The sequence below is a fragment of the Macaca fascicularis genome, chromosome 14, assembly GCF_037993035.2.
Source record: "Macaca fascicularis isolate 582-1 chromosome 14, T2T-MFA8v1.1".
Taxonomy (NCBI): domain Eukaryota; kingdom Metazoa; phylum Chordata; class Mammalia; order Primates; family Cercopithecidae; genus Macaca; species Macaca fascicularis.
In genome coordinates this window covers 71,861,732-71,880,139 of record NC_088388.1, presented here as the reverse complement: position 1 = coordinate 71,880,139, position 18,408 = coordinate 71,861,732, and the positions used below count along the sequence as shown (strand labels likewise).

General features: G+C 39.7%; 1 protein-coding gene and 1 pseudogene across 7 annotated transcripts in view; one reads left to right on the top strand and one right to left on the bottom strand.

Moving 5' to 3' along the window:
• The window catches only part of FCHSD2 (FCH and double SH3 domains 2), a 330,965-nt gene that overhangs the window by 90,930 nt on the left and 221,627 nt on the right, over positions 1–18,408 (top strand). The window lies entirely within an intron of this gene.
• On the bottom strand, positions 11,407–12,163 carry LOC102121793 (peptidyl-prolyl cis-trans isomerase A pseudogene; annotated as a pseudogene).

Sequence of the window (18,408 nt, the reverse complement as noted above, 5' to 3'; positions counted from 1 at the left end):
CTGGCAGTCTGGTCACAGCAGCCTTGCTGAGCTGCAGTGGGCTCCACCCAGTTTGAACTTCCCACTGGCTTTGTTTACACTGTGAGCATAAAACTACCTACTCAAGCCTCAGCAATGGTGGATGTCCCTCCCCACACCAAGCTCGAGCATCCCAGGTCAATCTCAGACTGCTGCTGTGCTGGCAGCGAGAATTTCAAGCCAGTAGATCTTAGTTTGCTGGGCTCCGTGGGGGTGGGACCTGCAGAGCCATACCACTTGGCTCCCTGGCTTCAGCACCCCTTTCCAGGGGAAGCGAACGGTTGTGTCTCGCTGGTGTTCCAGGTGCCACTGGGGTATGGAAAAAAAAGAACTCCTGCAGCTAGTTTGGTGTCTGCCCAAATGGCCGCCGAGTTCTGTGCTTGAAACCCAGGGCCCTGGTAGGGTAGGCGCTGGAGGGAATCTCCTGGTCTGCAGGTTGCAAAAACTGTAGGACAAGCGCAGTATCTGTTCTGGAGTTCCTCGGGCTCAATCCCTTATGGCTTCCCTTGGGTAGGGGGAAACATTCCCCGACCCCTTGCACTTCCCAGGTAAGGTGACGCCCCACCCTGCTTCGGCTCGCCTTCCGTAGGCTGCACCCACTGTCCAACCAGTCCCAATGAGCTGAACCAGGTACCTCAGTTGGAAATGCAGAAATCATCTGCCTTCTGCGAGGATCTCGCTGGGAGCAGTAGACCAGAGCTGTTCGTATTTGGCCATCTTGCTAGCAATCCTCGCCTATTTTCTTTTACTTCTATTTATCAACAGTTCTATGTAAGTTCTTGTTCTTGGCAGCTGTTGGTAGCATTTTTTCAACCTCCCTTCATGAGCACGGGAATCTCACTAAAGTGCCTGATTTCAAGCTATGAACCTGGCTCCTGATCCCTGTCCCACTGTGAGCCCTTTTAGTTTCCTTTACTTTGCAGGAGCCGAACTTTCCATTATCTTCTTCTTAACCTTGAGTTTAGTGTATTTCTAACTTCAGTCTTGCCCACAGATTTGCTTTTCTGGTCCAGGGGAAATAGTTATCTTATTTTCATGCCCATTTTTGTCTTATAGTTTTTTCCTTTTTTTTTTTTAAATCTCTCATTCATAAGTGTTTTCAGTTGGATGGGTGGACAATCCATCAAAGCATGAAGTAATTACATGGTCTTCATGCAGAGTCTTTCTTAGATAGCCTTTATGGCTCCTTCTGGCTCTGACATTGTATGATATACTGTTGATTATTTCCCCTAGAAAACTTTCTGACTGTAATGTGTTCCTTCATTGCCTGTGAGAAGGAGCCCAAGACAAATAAAACTTTTTTTTATCCTGGTATTTTTCCACGCTCCTGATATTAGAATGTTTGAAATGAAGTTATACAAAATGTCTTCAGATAAATTATGAGTTCTTGGGAAATTATGTTTGAATTTGCTGGTGACAGATAATAGTAAGAAGAAGGTAGAAATGAAGATATGAATAATGCTTCAATTTCCTAAATGCCAAAATATGGTACAGTTAGACATTTGTTTAAACTTCCTTGTATGGGTGTTACTTTCCTGAGGTTTAACTTTAAATTAGGGGCTACATTTGCATTCATTCAGTGAATCTGTTGGGTGACTAACTCCTTATACAACAGAGTCACAGAGGTTAGGGCTAGGCTTCTAGAGGTGTTAGTCATCTCTGATAGCAGTATATTCTACCTAGCTTTTAAAAAGAACCTTTTAGTAAGGATAGGAGGTATACGGTAGAGGACTATATAATTTGCTTTTGTAACAGGAATACCTGAGAATGTACTGATGACCATGTAAACAAGGTACAGTTTAGGGTAGGATTTCTGCAGATATAAGCAAAGTTTTGGTACAACAAATGGTTAATTTATCAAGTCTTATATTAGTCAAGGATTGTTTGAGAGTATGTTAAAACTGTTGTCTGTTCCTTAACTGTGGATTTTCATTGTCTTGGGAGGAGAATCTGTGCTTTCAGATTGCCAGAATTTTGAAAGTGTTGACAGCTAGGAGGGGAAGAAAAACCTCACAGAACATTTTTAGTAAAATTCATTATTAGCCGGTTTCTCAGGACTTCATTTAGTACCAGGATGCATAAAACTTGAATTTTCATAGACTAATTTTGCTTTTCCTCTTACCATGGAAAGAAGATTAGAAATATTGGTTGACCTTCAGCAAAATAAACTTAGTACAAGGCAGAAGAAGTTAGAGTGAAGGGTAGGGAGCATTCCTTGTTTTTAGGGATAGTCACATCTGACATTTATGTTTATGATTTATGAACTCTTTGAAGTGCAGTGTGATGGCTCACACTTATCTGACACAATGTTTTCTATAGCCTGTCCGACAACTTCTTAATCCTAGAAAACCTAGAAATTAATTTTTAAAATTCATTTTTTAAAAAGGAAATAACTTTATAATGTAAAAATCCTTTTCTGTTATGGGGGTTAAAAAAAAAAACCCATGGAGGGTAAATAAACTGTAGGTCACACAGTATAATGTAAAGTCTTCAACCGTTGTCAACAGACTCTGTATTTTGAAATCATGTTGCTTTCATCCCAAGTGGTTCACTTTTCAGTATTCGAGCTAGACTTATCTTATGAATTACAGTGTGCATTGTCACTGAAAGTAGTCTTATTTTCTTGTTTAAGTTTATATCCATGTTCGTTGAATTGAGTACAGTTCAGCAATGGTATAATTTCTTAGCTTAAAAACTAAAATGGGATTATTTATTGAGTCTATTTCACCTTATTTTATAGAGGGTAGCCTATCAGTGTAAGGACTGTGGAAACTCATATGCAATTATATTTCTGATTGGTAAGTGATCTAAAAAAGATGTAAAAGATTATTTATCCTATTAGAAAATGAGACAGAGGCTGGATGGGATGGCTCACATGTGTAATCCCAGCACTTTGGGATGCTGAGGCAGGCAGATCACCTGAGGTCAGGAGTTCAAGATCAGCCTGATCAACATGGTAAAACCCCATCTTGACTAAAAATACAAAAATTAGCTGGGTGGGTGGTGTGCGCCTGTAATCCCAGCTACTTGGGAGGCTGCAGCAGGAGAATTGCTTGAACATGGGAGACAGAGGTTGCAGTGAGCCAAGATCGCACCACTGCACTCCAGCCTGGGTGACAGAGCAAGACTCTGTCTTAAAAAAAAAAAGACAATGAAATAAACCTAAAAAACAAGTAATCGTTATCAGGGAATGATTATATAGCCAAGAAGTTTTGTTAAAAATAAAGATCTTGAAGCCTGTCCCTAATTGTACTATGTATCTAATTTTCTATCATGTGTTATACTAGTAGTATTCAAATCAAGAAATTAGTCAGTTTGTTGTTTAGATAATTGATGGGCAAATTGTGATGACAATCTAGCCATATGCATGTCACATTGAGTATGTTACAACTGGGATTGTCCTTTGTTGATGGAATGTTGATATATATACTATACCATTTAATGTCTGATTTTCATATCTCTTTATGCTGTAATAACCTCAGGTGTTAATGCCAGGTTGCTGTGGCATCAGCCTGGCTGATTTTATGACATAAAACAATAATGGTCCCAAACCTTTAAAGAATACAGAATTGGCCAGGCGTGGTGGCTCACGCCTGTAATCCCAGCACTTTGGGAGGCTGAGGCAGGCGGATCACAAGGTCAGGAGATCAAGATCATCCTGGCTAACACAGTGAAACCCCATCTCTACTAAAAAATACAAAAAATTAGCCAGGCGTGGTGGTGGGCCTCTGTAATCCCAGCTACTCAGGAGGCTGAGGCAGGAGGATGGCATGAACCTGGAAGGCAGAGCTTGTAGTGAGCCGAGATCATGCTACTGCACTCCAGCCTGGGCGAGAGAGCAAGACTGTCTCAAAAACAAAAAAACAAAAAAACAAAAAAAAAAAAACAAAAGAAACAAAACAGAATTGGCAGTCCTGGAGGCTTATGTGTCCCAGGCTCCTCTTAGATCCCTCAAGAACTGAGGAGAACCCACTCCCTATATAGATGTGGGGCATGATACATTGTTTGGGAAGCTCTTATTTAAAGGCTTAGGGACTGAGCTTGATTAGTAGATGTACAGAACCCTTTGAGAATAAGGGTTTTGTTGATGATGAATAAACTGGGAGTCTTGACATGTCTTGTGGTGACTGATGTAGAAAGGGAAATGGAGCCTAATGGAATAGGCCTCATGGTCACATAGAAGGAGGTAGAATATTCCCTATTTAGATGTTTTCTCCTCCCTCCATCCCTTCCTCCCTTCTTCCCTTCTGTCCTTTCCATTCACCTATATCCTTTTTAATACAGTTTTCTGGAGAAGGCCTACCTCCATTGACTGTGAGGGCAGGAAGCAGACAAGTAAGCTGGAAACCCCCATAATTACCACAGTAAGGAAATCCTGGTGGAGTGCTTTAAGTTTCTCTTCTGAAGGAGATTACCTGGCTGTTTTTTTTCTTCCTTGTGATTCTCCAGCTTCTGTTTTGCTTCTCATAGTGGCCTCAGTGCCCATGCTTTGAACCTGTATACTGTGTCCTAGGTACTATGCCAGTCACTTAAAGACATGATTTCATTTAATTTTTAAAAATTTTTTTATTATTATTATACTTTAAGTTCTAGGGTACATGTGCATAACGTACAGGTTTGTTACATATGTATACTTGTGCCATGTTGGTGTGCTGCACCCATCAACTCGTCAGCACCCATCAACTCGTCCTTTACATCAGGTATAACTCCCAATGCAATCCCTCCCCCCGCCCCCTTCCCTTTAATAGGCCCCGGTGTGTGATGTTCCCTTTCCCAAGTCCAAGTGATCTCATTGTTCAGTTCCCACCTATGAGTGAGAACATGCGGTGTTTGGTTTTCTGTTCTTGTGACAGTTTGCTGAGAATGATGGTTTCCAGCTGCATCCATGTCCCTACAAAGGACACAAACTCATCCTTTTTGATGGCTGCATAGTATTCCATGGTGTATATGTGCCACATTTTCTTAATCCAGTCTGTCACTGGTGGACATTTGGGTTGATTCCAAGTCTTTGCTATTGTGAATAGTGCCGCAATGAACATACGTGTGCATGTGTCTTTACAGCAGCATGATTTATAATCCTTTGGGTATATACCCAGTAATGGGATGGCTGGGTTATATGGTATTTCTAGTTCTAGATCCTTGAGGAATCGCCATACTGTTTTCCACAACGGTTGAACTAGTTTACAATCCCACCAACAGTGTAAAAGTGTTCCTATTTCTCCACATCCTCTCCAGCACCTGTTGTTTCCTGACTTTTTAATGATTGCCGTTCTAACTGGTGTGAGATGGTATCTCATTGTGGTTTTGATTTGCATTTCTCTGATGGCCAGTGATGATGAGCATTTTTTCATGTGTCTGTTGGCTGTATGAATGCCTTCTTTTGAGAAATGTCTGTTCATATCCTTTGCCCACTTTTTGATGGGGTTGTTTGTTTTTTTCTTGAAAATTTGTTTGAGTTCTTTGTAGGTTCTGGATATTAGCCCTTTGTCAGATGTGTAGATTGCAAAAATTTTCTCCCATTCTGTAGGTTGCCTGTTCACTCTGATGGTAGTTTCTTTTGCTGTGCAGAAGCTCTTTAGTTTAATGAGATCCCATTTGTCAATTTTGGCTTTTGTTGCCGTTGCTTTTGGTGTTTTAGACATGAAGTCTTTGCCCATGTCTATGTCCTGAATGGTACTACCTAGGTTTTCTTCTAGGGTTTTTATGGTATTAGGTCTAACATTTAAGTCTCTAATCCATCTTGAATTAATTTTCATATAAGGAGTAAGGAAAGGATCCAGTTTCAGCTTTCTACTTATGGCTAGCCAATTTTCCCAGCATCATTTATTAAATAGGGAATCCTTTCCCCATTTCTTGTTTTTCTCAGGTTTGTCAAAGATCAGATGGCTGTAGATGTGTGGTATTACTTCTGAGGACTCTGTTCTGTTCCATTGGTCTATATCTCTGTTTTGGTACCAGTACCATGCTGTTTTGGTTACTGTAGCCTTGTAGTATAGTTTGAAGTCAGGTAGCGTGATGCCTCCAGCTTTGTTCTTTTGACTTAGGATTGTCTTGGAGATGTGGGCTCTTTTTTGGTTCCATATGAACTTTAAAGCAGTTTTTTCCAATTCTGTGAAGAAACTCATTGGTAGCTTGATGGGGATGGCATTGAATCTATAAATAACCTTGGGCAGTATGGCCATTTTCACGATATTGATTCTTCCTATCCATGAGCATGGTATGTTCCTCCATTTGTTTGTGTCCTCTTTTATTTCACTGAGCAGTGGTTTGTAGTTCTCCTTGAAGAGGTCCTTTACATCCCTTGTAAGTTGGATTCCTAGGTATTTTATTCTCTTTGAAGCCATTGTGAATGGAAGTTCATTCATGATTTGGCTCTCTGTTTGTCTGTCACTGGTGTATAAGAATGCTTGTGATTTTTGCACATTAATTTTGTATCCTGAGACTTTGCTGAAGTTGCTTATCAGCTTAAGGAGATTTTGGGCTGAGATGATGGGGTTTTCTAAATATACAATCATGTCATCTGCAAACAGGGACAATTTGACTTCTTCTTTTCCTAACCGAATACCCTTGATTTCTTTCTCTTGCCTGATTGCCCTAGCCAGAACTTCCAACACTAAGTTGAATAGGAGTGGTGAGAGAGGGCATCCCTGTCTTGTGCCAGTTTTCAAAGGGAATTTTTCCAGTTTTTGCCCATTCAGTATGATATTGGCTGTGAGTTTGTCATAAATAGCTCTTATTATTTTGAGGTACGTTCCATCAATACCGAATTTATTGAGAGTTTTTAGCATGAAGGGCTGTTGAATTTTGTCAAAAGCCTTTTCTGCATCTATTGAGATAATCATGTGGTTCATGTCTTTGGTTCTGTTTATATGCTGGATTACATTTATTGATTTGTGTATGTTGAACCAGCCTTGCATCCCAGGGATGAAGCCCACTTGATCATGGTGGATAAGCTTTTTGATGTGCTGCTGAATCCAGTTTGCCAGTATTTTATTGAGGATTTTTGCATCGATGTTCATCAGGGATATTGGTCTAAAATTCTCTTTTTTTGTTGTGTCTCTGCCAGGCTTTGGTATCAGGATGATGTTGGCCTCATAAAATGAATTAGGGAGGATTCTTTCTTTTTCTATTGATTGGAATAGTTTCAGAAGGAATGGTACCAGCTCCTCCTTGTACCTCTGGTAGAATTCAGCTGTGAATCCATCTGGTCCTGGACTTTTTTTGGTTGGTAGGCTATTAATTATTGCCTCAATTTCAGAGCCTGCTATTGTCTATTCAGGGATTCAACTTCTTCCTGGATATAGTCTTGGAAGAGTGTAAGTGTCCAGGAAATTATCCATTTCTTCTAGATTTTCTAGTTTATTTGCGTAGAGGTGTTTATAGTATTCTCTGATGGTAGTTTGTATTTCTGTGGGGTCGGTGGTGATATCCCCTTTATCATTTTTTATTGCGTCTATTTGATTCTTCTCTCTTTTCTTCTTTATTAGTCTTGCTAGCGGTCTGTCAATTTTGTTGATCTTTTCAAAAAACCAACTCCTGGATTCATTGATTTTTGGGGTTTTTTTTGTGTGTCTCTATCTCCTTCAGTTCTGCTCTGATCTTAGTTATTTCTTGCCTTCTGCTAGCTTTTGAATGTGTTTGCTCTTGATTCTCTAGTTCTTTTTATTGTGATGTTACAGTGTCAATTTTAGATCTTTCCAGCTTTCTCTTGTGGGCATTTAGTGGTATAAATTTCCCTCTACCCACTGCTTTAAATGTGTCCCAGAGATTCTGGTATGTTGTATCTTTGTCCTCACTGGTTTCAAAGAACATCTTTATTTCTGCCTTCATTTCGTTATGTACCCAGTAGTCATTCAGGAGCAGGTTGTTCAGTTTCCATGTAGTTGAGGGGTTTTGATTGAGTTTCTTAGTCCTGAGTTCTAGTTTGATTGCACTGTGATCTAAGAGACAGTTTGTTATAATTTCTGTTCTTGTACATTTGCTGAGGAGTGCTTTACTTCCAATTATGTGGTCAATTTTGGAATAAGTGCGATGTGGTGCTGAGAAGAATGTATATTCTGTTGATTTGGGGTGGAGAATTCTATAGATGTCTATTAGGTCTGCTTGCTGCAGAGATGAGTTCAATTCCTGGATATCCTTGTTAACTTTCTGTCTCGTTGATCTGTCTAATGTTGACAGTGGGGTATTGAAGTCTCCCATTATTATTGTATGGGAGTCTAAGTCTCTTTGTAAGTCTCTAAGGACTTGCTTTATGAATCTGGGTGCTCCTGTATTGGGTGCATATATATTTAGGATAGTTAGCTCTTCCTGTTGAATTGATCCCTTTACCATTATGTAATGGCCTTCTTTGCCTCTTTTGATCTTTGATGGTTTAAAGTCTGTTTTATCAGAGACTAGGATTGCAACCCCTGCTTTTTTTTGTTCTCCATTTGCTTGGTAGATCTTCCTCCATCCCTTTATTTTGAGCCTATGTCTGTCTCTGCATGTGAGATGGGTCTCCTGAATACAGCAGACTGATGGGTCTTGACTCTTTATCCAGTTTGTCAGTCTGTGTCTTTTAATTGGAGCATTTAGTCCATTTACATTTAAGGTTAATGTTGTTATGTGTGAACTTGATCCTGCCATTATGATATTAACTGGTTATTTTGCTCGTTAGTTGATGCAGTTTCTTCCTAGCCTCGATGGTCTTTACATTTTGGCATGTTTTTGCAATGGCTGGTACCGGTTGTTCCTTTCCATGTTTAGTGCTTCCTTCAGGGTCTCTTGTAAGGCAGGCCTGGTGGTGACAAAATCTCTAAGCATTTGCTTATCTGTAAAGGATTTTATTTCTCCTTCACTTATGAAACTTAGTTTGGCTGGATATGAAATTCTGGGTTGAAAATTCTTTTCTTTAAGAATGTTGAATATTGGCCCCCACTCTCTTCTGGCTTGTCGAGTTTCTGCCAAGAGATCTGCTGTTAGTCTGATGGGCTTCCCTTTGTGGGTAACCCGACCTTTCTCTCTGGCTGCCCTTAAAATTTTTTCCTTCATTTCAACTTTGGTGAATCTGACAATTATGTGTCTTGGAGTTGCTCTTCTCGAGAAGTATCTTTGTGGCGTTCTCTGTATTTCCTGGATTTGAATGTTGGCCTGCCCTACTAGGTTGGGGAAGTTCTCCTGGATGATATCCTGAAGAGTGTTTTCCAACTTGGTTCCATATTCCCCCTCACTTTCAGGCACCCCAATCAGATGTAGATTTGGTCTTTTTACATAATCCCATACTTCCTGCAGGCTTTATTAATTTCTTTTTCTTCTTTTTTCTTTTGGTTTCTCTTTTCGCTTCATTTCATTCCTTTGATCCTCAATCGCTGATACTCTTTCTTCCAGTTGATCGAGTCGGTTACTGAAGCTTGTGCATTTGTCACGTATTTCTCGTGTCATGGTTTTCATCTCTTTCATTTCGTTCATGACCTTCTCTGCATTAATTACTCTAGCCATCAATTCTTCCACTCTTTTTTCAAGATTTTTAGTTTCTTTGCGCTGGGTACGTAATTCCTCCTTTAGCTCTGAGAAGTTTGATGGACTGAAGCCTTCTTCTCTCAACTCGTCAAAGTCATTCTCCGTCCAGCTTTGATCTGTTGCTGGCGATGAGCTGCGCTCCTTTGCAGGGGGAGATGCGCTCTTATTTTTTGAATTTCCAGCCTTCTGCCCCGCTTTTTCCCCATCTTTGTGGTTTTATTTGTCTCTAGTCTTTGATGATGGTGATATACTGATGGGGTTTTGGTGTAGGTGTCCTTCCTGTTTGATAGTTTTCCTTCTAACAGTCAGGACCCTCAGCTGTAGGTCTGTTGGAGATTGCTTGAGGTCCACTCCAGACCCTGTTTGCCTGGGTATCAGCAGCAGAGGCTGTAGAAAATAGAATATTGCTCAACAGCGAGTGTACCTGATTCCTACTTTGGAAGCTTCCTCTCAGGGCTGTAGTCCACCCTGTGAGGTGTGGGGTGTCAGACTGCCCCTAGTGGGGGATGTCTCCCAGTTAGGCTACTCAGGGGTCAGGGACCCACTTGAGCAGGCAGTCTGTCCGTTCTCAGATCTCAACCTCCGTGTTGGGAGATCCACTGCTCTCTTCAAAGCTGTCAGAAAGAGTCGTTTGCATCTGTAGAGGTTTCTGCTGCTTTTTGTTGTTGTTGTTGTTGTTTAGCTGTGCCCTGTCCCCAGAGGTGGAGTCTACAGAGACAGGCAGGTTTCCTTGAGCTGCTGTGAGCTCCACCCAGTTGGAGCTTCCCAGCGGCTTTGTTTACCTACTTAAGCCTCAGCAATGGCGGGTGCCCCTCCCCCAGCGTTGCTGCTGCCTTGCGATTAGATAGCAGACTGCTGTGCTAGCAATGAGGGAGGCTCCGTGGGCGTGGGACCCTCCCGGCCAGGTGTGGGATATAATCTCCTGGTGTGCCCGTTTGCTTAAAGCCCAGTATTGGGGTGGGAGTTACCCGATTTTCCAGGTGTTGTGTGTCTCCGTTCCCCTGGCTAGGAAAAGGGATTCCCTTCCCCCTTGTGGTTCCCAGGTGAGGCGATGCCTCGCCCTGCTTCAGCTCTTGCTGGTCGGGCTGCAGCAGCTGACCAGCACCGATTGTCTGGCACTCCCTAGTGAGATGAACCTGGTACCTCAGTTGAAAATGCAGAAATCACTGGTCTTCTGTGTCATTCGCGCTACGAGTTGGAGACTGGAGCTGTTCCTATTTGGCCATCTTGCTCCGCCCCCTAAAACTTCTTTTTATAAACTACCCAGTCTTGAGTATGTATTTATTAGCAGCATGAGAACATATTAATACAACGGCTCACCGCAGCTTCAATCTCTTGGGCTCAAGCAGTCCTCCCACTTCAGCCTCTCCAGTAACTGAGATTACAGGCACTTGCCACCACGCTCACATGTCTGTGGTCCTAGCTACTCTAGAGGTTGAGGTGGGGGGATCACTTAAGACCCAGAGGTCAAGGCTGCAGTGAGCCATGATTTTGCCACTGCACTTCAGCCTGGGTGACAAAGCCAAGACTCTGTCTGAAAAAAAACATATATATATATATGTAGCCAAGAAAAGATCCTTTCTCTCTCTCCTCCCTCTGTTTATTTCCTCTGCCTCTGTCCCTGCCTTCCCTCCTGTAGTTGGAATACTCGTTATGTGCCTGGGATTCTTGAGGGTTTTCCAGATTTAGTGCTTCTTCCCCTATCTGGATCAGGCTATACTTTGATTCTTTTTAAATCCAAAATAGACAGGAGTTTTAGGATACCAAGAGACAGAGACTACATTGAGGGGTTTACATGCCCATCATTCGCTATCAAAGGAAATACCTAAATGGTATTTAAATTTCTTTTTTTTTTTTCTAGCCCCGTCTGCATGTTGGAATGTTTAATCATTTTTTTTTTGGTTACTTAGTTTTTATTTGATAATCATAAACTTAACTCTGCAATCCAGCTAGGCATGGGAGAGAACAAGGAAAACATGGAACCCAAAGGGAACTGCAGCGAGAGCACAAAGATTCTAGGATACTGCGAGCAAATGGGGTGGAGGGGTGCTCTCCTGAGCTACAGAAGGAATGGTCTGGTGGTTAAGATAAAACACAAGTCAAACTTATTCGAGTTGTCCACAGTCAGCAATGGTGATCTTCTTGCTGGTCTTGCCATTCCTGGACCCAAAGCGCTCCATGGCCTCCACAATATTCATGCCTTCTTTCACTTTGCCAAAGACCACATGCTTGCCATCCAACCACTCAGTCTTGGCAGTGCAGATGAAAAACTGGGAACCATTTGTGTTGGGTCCAGCATTTGCCATGGACAAGATGCCAGGACCTGTATGCTTTAGGATGAAGTTCTCATCTTCAAATTTCTCCCCATAGATGGACTTGCCACCAGTGCCATTATGGCGTGTGAAGTCACCACCCTGACACATAAACCCTGGAATAATTCTGTGAAAGCAGGAACCCTTATAACCAAATTCTTTCTCTCCAGTGCTCAGAGCACAAAAATTTTCTGCTGTCTTTGGAACCTTGTCTGCAAACAGCTCAAAGGAGACGCGGCCCAAGGGCTCGCCATCGACGGCAATGTCGAAGTACACGGTAGGGTTGACCATGGCTAGTAGTACAGGACTTTCCTCAGCGGCAGCGTCTGCAAAGCGGAATGTTTAATCATTTTAAGGGTCTGGGCAGTGCTGTCTTTGCTTACTGAATGACTGGGGAAGGAAAATAGAGAAGTAATCCCAGTGGGTTATGTTCAACCATCTAGAGCAGAAATTGGCAAACTTTTTTTTTTTTTTTTTGCAAAGGACCAGATAGTATTTAATGCTTTGAGGGCCATATGGTCTCTGTCAAATTTACCAGCATTGCTGTTGTAGAGTGAAAGCAGCCATAGACAATTGGCAAACAAATGGATGTGACTGTGTTCCAGTGAAACTTTATTTAGTGAAACAGACGGCAGGCTAGAATTTGCCAACCTATGCACTCAAACTATCTGTTGGGAGGACTCTTCCCCACTCTTCCCTTAAACTTTATAGATGGACATTTTTGTAAAATACAATAAAAGTGAATTATTGGATGAATAAAAACATACATGGTTAAATTTTTAGATTACAGCCAACAAATTACATTTCAACATATAATCATGTATGTATGACATAGGGAGAAAGAAAACAATTAGAAGAACTATAAATGTTATTACTTGAAGGTATCTTCTATCCTATTAATATAGAGAATTGCTGCTATAGCCATAACTTTTTTGTCATTCTGTAATACTAACTAAACACAAAGTCGAGCAAAATTGCAGCTCTCCATTTATTAAATGGCTATACTGTAAACAAACATTGTATATATGGATATTTAACAATTTTTTTTTTTTTTTTTTTTTTTTTTTTTTTGAGACGGAGTCTCGCTCTGTCGCCCAGGCTGGAGTGCAGTGGCTGGATCTCAGCTCACTGCAAGCTCCGCCTCCCGGGTTCACGCCATTCTCCGGCCTCAGCCTCCCGAGTAGCTGGGACTACAGGCGCCCGCCACCTCGCCCGGCTAGTTTTTTGTATTTTTTAGTAGAGACGGGGTTTCACCGTGTTAGCCAGGATGGTTTCGATCTCCTGACCTCGTGATCCGCCCGTCTCGGCCTCCCAAAGTGCTGGGATTACAGGCTTGAGCCACCGCGCCCAGCCAACAATTTTAATATGACATAAATTTGCTTTTTGCTATCACTTTGTCTAATCTAGGTTGGATTGATGACAGTACTACTCACAAGAGATAACGTATTTGTATACTGCTCCTATATTTTGTTTTAACAACACTCAGATTAGAGAAACCAGATTTAAAAATATGTTGCTGTGAACTGAAGACATTTAGATTTAAAAGAAATTTTAGCAAGCTCAGGATATTCATGTCTAACTTTTTTCCAAGGTGAAGCAAGTGATTTTTTTCAGAATTCATTTTCTATCTTTCATTAGTAGTCAATTCCAATAATTTATCCTGTGGAATTATAGTTAAATTTAAATTATCTCTCAATGAATAGGTTGTAGATCCACAAATTTCTTTTATATGAATCTTCTTTTGTTGGAAAAAAATTAAAAATGTTTTGATCAAATTTGTAAGGTTAGTGATAATTTTTCAACAAGTGTACAATACCTGATTATACCTACTTCGTTGAAAATTATGGGAAAAGAAAAAAAAAAAAGAAAAAGGCTGGGTGTGGTGGCTCACGCCTGTAATCCCAGCACTTTGGGAGGCGGAGGCGGGCGGATCACTTGAGGCCAGGAGTTCGAGACTAGTTTGGCCAACATGGTGAAATCGCATCTTACTAAAAATATAAAAATTAGCCAGGTGTGGTGGTGGGCATCGGTAATCCCAGCTACTTGGGAGGCTGAGGCAGGAGAATTACTTGAACCTAGGAGGCAGAGGTTGCAGTGAGCTGACAGCATGCCACTGCTCTCCAGTCTGGGTGGCAGAGTGAGACTCCATCTCAATAAAAAAAAAGAAAATTATGGAATATGTCCTAAATATCTGTAGAAACTCTGATCTTTTAATGCTGTTAGTATCTTTTTTTTTTTTTGCCCTTTGATCTTTTTGGTCATTGAGAAATACTTGTATGGCTTTCTTACAAGCAGTTATGAGGATTATTAAAAATACCGGATATATAAGACAAATAAATCCAGCTGTCCAATTCACATCTTTAAAATATTAGGACCAAACTTTTTTATCTTTCAGAAACACTAAGAATTCGTTTCATTGTTCATTTTCAACTGTGTTTCTCCTTGACAACCATGGAACTTCAGTTTGTAGTAACAGTAGTGTACAATTTGTTTCGTATCCTCTCTCAGTGAAGAGAATACGCTCTAATACATTGCATTAGCCTTTAAGTAATTCACAATTACACTATTAATTGTCACTAAACGTACTGTTTAGACAGGTGTTTAAAAAAAAAAAAAACATTATACCAGGAGTTTCCCAATGAAGGAAACAATGCATTGATTTACACTCTGAAGTAAACGACTTAATCTGGATAACTGCTCCAGAATACTTTTTTGTCATTACAATTGCACCATCAGAATATACTGTTACATAAAATTTAAACTCCAAATCATGTTTATTGACTTATAATTTTTCATTTGTACAGATTTGTACAGTTTGGAAGTCATTATGTTTGACAGTGAAGCGGAAAAATAATTCTTCCTTCACAGCACCATCATGTTCAGATCACACATATACCAAGGAAATGCCATACTCTCTTTACATTTATTAAGTTTCAATTAAAAACACGTCACTAAATTTCTTTGTTCTATGAATTGGTCTTCCATGTCATTAACCAGTTCCTGAATTCATCAAACTATGGTGTCATTGGAAATTGGTTCTTTGTTGCAGATTCACTGAATATTTCCAAGCAAACATCTTTGGTGGAATTTTTCCCTAATGTCTCTGTGTGTGTGTGTGTGTGTGTGTGTGTGTGTTTATATACTGTATTAGCATCCTGAAGAGCTATTGTATAAAAAAGCCTGAAAACACTAATACTTATGTGAAATAACAAACATTTGCTTCTGTTGGCTTTGCAATTCACTACTTTGTATTTCAAATTATTTTTTGTTTTGAACGTCTCTATGTTTTTTGCATAAATGCTACTTGGGTTTTGTTGGTTTTATAGTTTCATAGCCAGTACATCTCTGCAAGTAACCCATAGTGGTTTTAAACTTTGCTGCCAATCATACTTTTGTGTAAAATAGTATAAAGTCATTGGTCTTTAGTTATTTGAAATTACTTTCATTGTTGTTTGGTTTACTACCTCTGCCTCATTTAGAGACGTTTTATCTTTTTTTGCCAAAGAAAGCCCATTAAGCTTTTTCTGATTGTAAATTAGGTGTAAAAATACCTATTTACTTTCTTAATGTAGCTAAAAATGTTGAATTATAAATTATAGGCTGATTAAAATTTAAATGATGACACAATGACAGATTATGAAAATATGCTTACATTTTCTCAGATTTAAATTTTTTATTTTTTTATTTTTTAGAGCTGGAGTCTTACTCTGTCACCCAGTCTGAAGTGCAGTAGTACAGTCTTGGCTCACTGCAGCCTCAATCCCCTGGGCTCAAGTGATTTTCCCTCCTCAGCATGCAACACCACTGGCGGCACCATGTGTGACACCATGTCCTGCTAATTTTTAAATTTTTGTAGAGACAAAGTCTCGCTTTGTTGCCCAGGCTGGTCTTAAACTCTTGGATTCAAATGATCCTCCCACTGTGGCCTCCCAAAATGTTGGGATTACAGGCATGAGCCACTGTGCCCACCAAGATTTTTAAAATATTTCCATTTTAGCTGACAAACTAACTGATGTCAAATTGCTTAAAACTATCTAAATGCTTACTCTCAATTTCTGTACTTGCCTGTTATGTATCAGTAACAATCAGCTGGAGGACCTTTGTTCTAATCTAGAGACTAATAGAAGGCCATTGTAGCAAGAAGGGGTGTTCTGACTCTTATGTTACTTTTCTTAGAGTAGATATTCTGGGCCTTTGGTAAAACCCAATTATAGTTTTCATTTGCTGTATTTGAGATTCAGTGGGACAATTTTTTCCTCATATTTGTGAATGGAGACATAATGATCAACAAATATAAAGGGACTTTAAGCAGGCAATTTGCAGATGTACCCATTATCTCCCCATGTGGATATGGAAAGGCTTGTTTAAGGACAGCAGCCTTAGTTTATGTCTTATTTGTTCACCTGATACTGAAAAACCATTATGGGGGCCTGGGTTCCTATGTCTATTTTATGATTACTCCAATGTTCTCCCACAAAAGGAATTATTTAAGAGCCTTATATATTCAGCAGCTATAGTTCAAATCTGTTGTAATAAAGGTGACCCATCCCATATATGTTTATAGTAATCTTTCTATATGGTTTATAAATGTACATATATGTCTGTATACATCTCTATATCAATCTAAATATATCTTTTTCACTTATTTCTACATACCATTGAATTGCTTAATGACTTTTTATGGAACCTTGGAGCTAGAAGTGGAGTGAAGGTCATATGGTCCAGCCCCCTTTTTAATATAGAGGCTGGCAAACTAGGGCTGTCTTGCCTGACACTTGTTTTTGTAAGTAAAGTTTTGTTGGACCACGGCCATACCTGTTTGTTTACATATTGTCTATGGCTGCCTTCTCACTATAATAGTATATTAGGGTAGTTACCATGGAGATCTTATGGCCTGCAAAGCCAAAAATATTTACTCTCTGGCCTTTTACAGAAAAGTTTACTGACTTCTTATATAGAGAGGCCTGGCAACTTCTACCTGAATTCATTCAGTGACAGTATTTCACTGTCTCTCAAAGCATTCAGCTTATAGTTAGTTTCTATTTATCTTGAGCAAAACTTTTTTAAGAAACCTTCCTTGCATAAATGATAGTCTTTTAGGAATTTGAAGACAACTTTTATACTTCTTATCTCTTTCTAGTAGTCTACATCCTGTTCCCAGTCTTTCCAATCCTAAAAATTTGTAGTTTATTCAGTTCACACTTGAATGTCCTATGAAACTCAGTTTTAAACCAAAAGGTTTAAATTTACCTATCTTGTTTCCTGCCATTATTCTTCAGACATTGGTACAGAAATCAGAACCCAATTTAATATTGTTGTGGGTATGAGACAGTTTCTTTCATGTTGTAATTTTTTCCTTAAAGTTTTACTATGTACTTCATATATACTGGGCACTCAACTGTATTATTATTACTTTAAATATGTGCTAAGTTGCATTATCTTTTAGACAGTGTTATCACATTAATGGTTCTTAACGAGCTCAAGCTCAAAAACCACTAAGTCTTTTTACATATCTTGCTATTAAATCAGATCTTCACTATCTTATGCTGAACCCATGGCAGGACTTTTACTTCTTTGAGATTCTGTTGTATTAGGTTTATTCCATTGTGTCAGTATGTTGAGAAGTTTTAGCATCTTGATTCTGTTATTTAAATATTTACTGTTCTTAGCTCTTTGTCATGTGAGAATTTGATAGCAATGAGTTACTCAATCAACATCTTGCTATGTTTGTGTGGTCGTTATTGAATCCAAGTGAAATTGTTCTGGGAATTTTTCTTAGAGTTTATGGTAGATTGAATTATTGCTCAGCAAATACTCATTTCCCACCCTTTCTCTTGAGGTGAAGTATACATACATCCCTGTCTTACTGACTTTAGACTTGGTCATATGGCTTGCTTGGACTAGTAGAATGGAGATGGAATTAACTGTAAAGCCATTTCTAAAATGAGGCTTTAAGAGGCATGGCAAGTTATTTCCAGCTGTTTTGTACTTCTAGCACTTACTGTAAGAAGAACTTGACCCAGGTAACTATTTCAGATGGGGTCCCAGAATAAAAGATATGTGAAGGAGACCTGAACTTGACCTGCAACATGAAGCAGAGATGCTCTAGCCAACCTGCAGATTCATGAGCAGAAGTTAGCATTTATTGTTTTAATCCATTTGCATTTTTTGAATTGTTACAGAGCATTGATTCAGCAATAGCTAGCCCATACACAGCTAACCAAGCCATTCTGTTTTGCAGGAATTATCTCTGAAATGCCTAGTACCCATAAATAACAAGTTAAGCCAGTACTAGACTATCATGAACCTTGGCTTAAGGGAGATCAGAGGTAACTTTTGGGTCCCATATGTGTGTCAGTACATGGCATGAGCTGAGGGATCCTGCTGAAGAAAGGAACTACAATTGGCTAAACAGGATATACAGAAATACCCTGCTGCTCTAGCTATGCCTCAAAGGCTTTGGGTCAGGTTTTTACTTTTTGCAGTTTGATTTGCTACCATTTTCAAGTTTTTCTGTTACTTTCTGTTCTGTTTTCTTGTTCCTCCTTTTTTTTTGTTTTTTGTTTTTTAACTTCCTACC